Genomic DNA, 4,772 nt, shown 5'->3' on the forward strand with positions numbered 1-4,772 from the left:
GGAATAGGGTGCAGCCATCGACAAGGGTGATGCCTCCAGACGATTAGCCGTGTTGTGACAGAGCATTTGGACCATTTTCCAGAGAGGATTAAAAGTAGCCATTGACAACGGTGACGTCCTTACAAAAAGCCATCCATGGAAAGGAGTAAGACTGATTGGATGAAGGCAGCAAGAAAGCAGAGGTTCAGAGGAACGAAAGCATCTCTGTGCGCTTATCTGAAATTCTCACGAATGAATTACATAAGTATTTCTATCCTTCTTTTATTATTTATTTTCGAAAACTCCATAACTGTTTTATATCCGCCTGACTGAGATTTACAAGGTGACCATAGCTTGCTTCAAGCCGACAATCTCCGTGGGATCGACCCTTACTCACGTAAGGTTTATTACTTGGACGACCCAGTGCACTTGCTGGTTAGTTGTATCGAAGTTGTGACAAATTATTAATTAAGATTAGAGCACCAAGTTTTTGGAGCCATTACCAGGGATCACAATTTCGTGCACCAAGTTTTTGGCGCCGTTGCCGGGGATTGTTTGAGTTTGGACAACTGACGGTTCATCTTGTTGCTCAGATTAGGTAATTTTCCTTTTGTTTTATTTTCAAAAAAAAAAATTTTCAAAAATTTCTCCTTTGTTTTCGAAAAAGTTTTCAAAAAAAAATAATAATAAAAATGTTTTCAAAAATATATTTTTCTTCAGAATTTTTAAGAATGAATTCTAGTGTTTCATGATGATTTGTTGAATCCTGGCTGGCTGTAAGCCATGTCTAATCTTTTGGACTGGGGTTTCAACTTACCATCACAAATGAAGAGATTCTCACACACTTAGTTACTCTATACATGAAAAGTATCCATATCTGCTGAGGCTTTGCTGGCCATTGGCCATGTCTAGTGTTTTGGATTGGAGCTTTCATTGAAAGCTTGGCTGGCTAGTGAGCCATGTCTAATTCCTGGACTGAAGCTTTAGACTAACATGGCAAGATTTCTAGAATTCATATTAAAAATTTTGGAATCCTTATTTTTTCTTTTACAAATAATTTTCGAAAAAATCCAAAAAAAAAATTAGAAAATCATAAAAATCAAAAATATTTTTTGTGTTTCTTGTTTGAGTCTTGAGTCAATTTTTAAGTTTGGTGTCAATTGCATATTCATCTTGCATTTTTCGAAAATTCATGCATTCATAGTGTTCTTCATGATCTTCAAGTTGTTCTTGGTAAGTCTTCTTGTTTGATCTTGATGTTTTCTTGTTTTGTGTTGTATGGTGTTTTACATGTGCATTTTTGCATCCATAGAGTCTAAGCATTAAAGATTTCTAAGTTTGGTGTCTTGCATGTTTTCTTTGCATTAAAAATTTTTCAAAAATATGTTCTTGATGTTCATCATGATCTTCATAGTGTTCTTGGTGTTCATCTTGACATTCATAGCATTCTTGCATGCATTCATTGTTTTGATCTAAAAATTTTCATGCATTGCATAATTTTCATGTTTCCCTCTCTCATCATAAAAATTCAAAAAAAAAAAATATCTTCCCCTTTTTGTCTCTCATAAATTCGAAAATTAGGTTTGACTTTTTCAAAAATTTTTAAAATCTAGTTATTTTTATGAGTCAAATCAAATTTTCAATTTAAAAATCTCATCTTTTTCAAAATTTTTTTCAAAATTCAAATCTTTTTCATTTTTCTTAGTTATTTTTGAAAATTTTAAAAATATTTTTCAAAAATATTTTTCTTATTTTTTCACACAATTTTCGAAAATAACATCATCAATTAATGTTTTGATTCAAAAATTTCAAGTTTGTTACTTACTTGTTAAGAAAGATTCAAACTTTAAGTTCTAGAATCATACTTTGTGATTTCTTGTGAATCAAGTCATTAATTGTGATTTTAAAAATCAAATCTTTTTCAAAACTAATTTCAATCATATCTTTTCAAAAATATCTTCTTATCTTATCTTTTTCAAAAATTTGATTTCAAAATATCTTTTCTAACTTCTTATCTTCTTATCTTTTCAAAATTGATTTTCAAATTTGTTTCAACTAACTAACTAACTTTTTGTTTGTTTCTTATCCTTTTTTAAAAAAAAAAAACCACCTAACTAACTCTCTCTCTTTCTAATTTTCGAAAATACCTTCCCCTTTTTTCAAAATTTCTTTTTAATTAACTAATTATTCTAATTTTTTATTTTAATTTTCGAAAATTACTAACCTTTTAAAAAAAAAAAAACTATTTTCGAAAATCACTAACCCTTTTTCAAAAATAATTTTCGAAAATTCTTCTCCCTCATCTCCTTCTAATTATTTATTCATCTACTAACACTTCTCTTCATCTCACATCACTGCTCCTATCCTTACCCTTGTGTTTGGATTCTTCATTCTTCTTCACCCCTATTCCTTTTCTTCTTCTACTAACAATAAGGAACCTCTTTACTGTGACATAGAGGATTCCTTTTCTTTTCTTGTTCTCTTCTCTTTCTTATGAGCAGGAACAAGGAAAAAGACATTCTTGTTGAAGCTGATCCAGAACCTGAAAGGACTCTGAAAAGGAAACTAAGAGAAGCCAAATTACAACAATCTAGAGACAACCTTATTGAAAATTTCGAACAAGTAAAGGAGATGGCAGCCGAACCCTACAACAATAATGCAAGGAGAATGCTTGGTGACTTTACTGCACCAAATTCCAATTTACATGGAAGAAGCATCTCCATTCCTGCCATTGGAGCAAACAACTTTGAGCTGAAACCTCAATTAGTTTATCTGATACAGCAGAACTGCAAGTTTCATGGACTTCCATCTGAAGATCCTTTTCAGTTCTTAACTGAATTCTTGCAGATCTGTGATACTGTTAAGACTAATGGAGTAGATCCTGAAGTCTATAGGCTCATGCTTTTTCCTTTTGCTGTAAGAGACAGAGCTAGAGTGTGGTTGGACTCTCAACCCAGAGATAGCCTGAACTCTTGGGACAAGCTGGTCACGGCTTTCTTAGCCAAGTTCTTTTCTCCTCAAAAGCTGAGTAAGCTTAGAGTGGATGTTCAGACCTTCAGACAGAAAGAAGGTGAATCCCTCTATGAAGCTTGGGAGAGATACAAAGGACTGACCAAAAAGTGTCCTTCTGACATGCTTTCAGAATGGACCATCCTGAATATATTCTATGATGGTCTGTTTGAATTAGCTAAGATGTCATTGGATACTTCTGCAGGTGGATCTATTCACCTAAAGAAAATGCCTGCAGAAGCTCAAGAACTCATTGACATGGTTGCTAATAACCAGTTCATGTACACTTCTGAAAGGAATCCTGTGAATAGTGGGACGCCTATGAAGAAGGGAGTTCTTGAAGTTGATACTCTGAATGCCATATTGGCTCAGAATAAAATATTGACTCAGCGAGTCAATATGATTTCTCAAAGTCTGAATGGAATGCAAGCTGCATCCAACAGTACTCAAGAGGAATCTTCTGAAGAAGAAGCTTATGATCCTGAAAACCCTGCAATAGCAGAGGTAAATTATATGGGTGAACCTTATGGAAACACCTATAATCCATCATGGAGAAATCATCCAAATTTCTCATGGAAGGATCAAAAGCCTCAACAAGGCTTTAATAATGGTGGAAGAAATAGGTTTAACAGTAGTAAACCTTTTCCATCATCCACTCAGCAACAGACAGAGAACTCTGGACAAAATACCTCTAATTTAGCAAACTTAGTCTCTGATCTGTCCAAGGCCACTGTAAGTTTCATGAATGAAACAAGGTCTTCCATTAGAAATTTGGAAGTACAAGTGGGCCAGCTGAGTAAAAGGATCATTGAAATCCCTCCTAGTACTCTCCCAAGCAATACAGAAGAGAATCCAAAAGGAGAGTGCAAGGCCATTGAATTAATCACCATAGCCGAACCTGTGAAGGAAGGAGAGGACGTGAATCCCAAGGAGGAAGACCTCCTGGGACGTCCAGTGATCAATAAGGAGCTTCCCTTTGAGGAACCAAAGGAATCTGAGACTCATCTAGAGACCATAGAGATTCCATTGAACCTCCTTATGCCCTTCATGAGCTCTGATGAGTATTCATCTTCTGAAGAGAATGAGGATGTTACTGAAGAGCAAACTGCCAAGTTTCTTGGTGCAATCATGAAGCTGAATGCCAAATTATTTGGTATTGAGACTTGGGAAGATGAACCTCCCTTGTTCACTAATGAATTGAGTGATCTGGATCAACTGACATTGACTCAGAAGAAACAAGATCCTGGAAAGTTCTTAATACCTTGTACCATAGGCACCATGACCTTTGAGAGGGCTCTATGTGACCTTGGGTCAGGGATAAACCTCATGCCCCTCTCTGTAATAGAGAAACTGGGAATCTATGGGGTGCAAGCTGCTAAAATCTCATTAGAGATGGCAGACAATTCAAGAAAACAGGCTTATGGACAAGTAGAGGACGTGTTAGTAAAGGTTGAAGGCCTTTACATCCCTGCTGATTTCATAGTCCTAGATACTGGAAAGAATGAGGATGAATCCATCATCTTTGGAAGACCCTTCCTAGCCACAGCAAGAGCTGTGATTGATGTTGACAGAAGTGAATTAGTCCTTCAATTGAATGGGGACTCCCTTGTGTTTACAACTCAAGGTTATCCTCCTGTAAACATGGAGAGGAAGCATAAAAAGCTTCTCTCAAAACAGAGTCAACCAGAGCCCCCACAGTCAAACTCTAAGTTTGGTGTTGGGAGGCTACAACCAAACTCTAAGTTTGGTGTTGAACTCCCATATCCAAAATCTAAGTTTGGTGT

The 4,772-nt window shown here is 35.6% G+C and overlaps 1 non-coding gene across 1 annotated transcript; it reads right to left on the reverse strand.

Annotated features, from left to right (window-relative positions):
* Positions 1-3,009: 3,009 nt before the first annotated feature.
* On the reverse strand, positions 3,010-3,117 carry LOC148581845 (small nucleolar RNA R71). The gene has a single exon (XR_015899615.1). It is a non-coding gene; the product is annotated as a small nucleolar RNA R71 (small nucleolar RNA).
* Positions 3,118-4,772: the final 1,655 nt, after the last annotated feature.

The sequence above is a fragment of the Arachis ipaensis genome, chromosome B10 (assembly GCF_059453495.1).
Source record: "Arachis ipaensis isolate K30076 ecotype BB chromosome B10, ASM5945349v1, whole genome shotgun sequence".
Taxonomy (NCBI): Eukaryota; Viridiplantae; Streptophyta; class Magnoliopsida; order Fabales; family Fabaceae; genus Arachis; species Arachis ipaensis.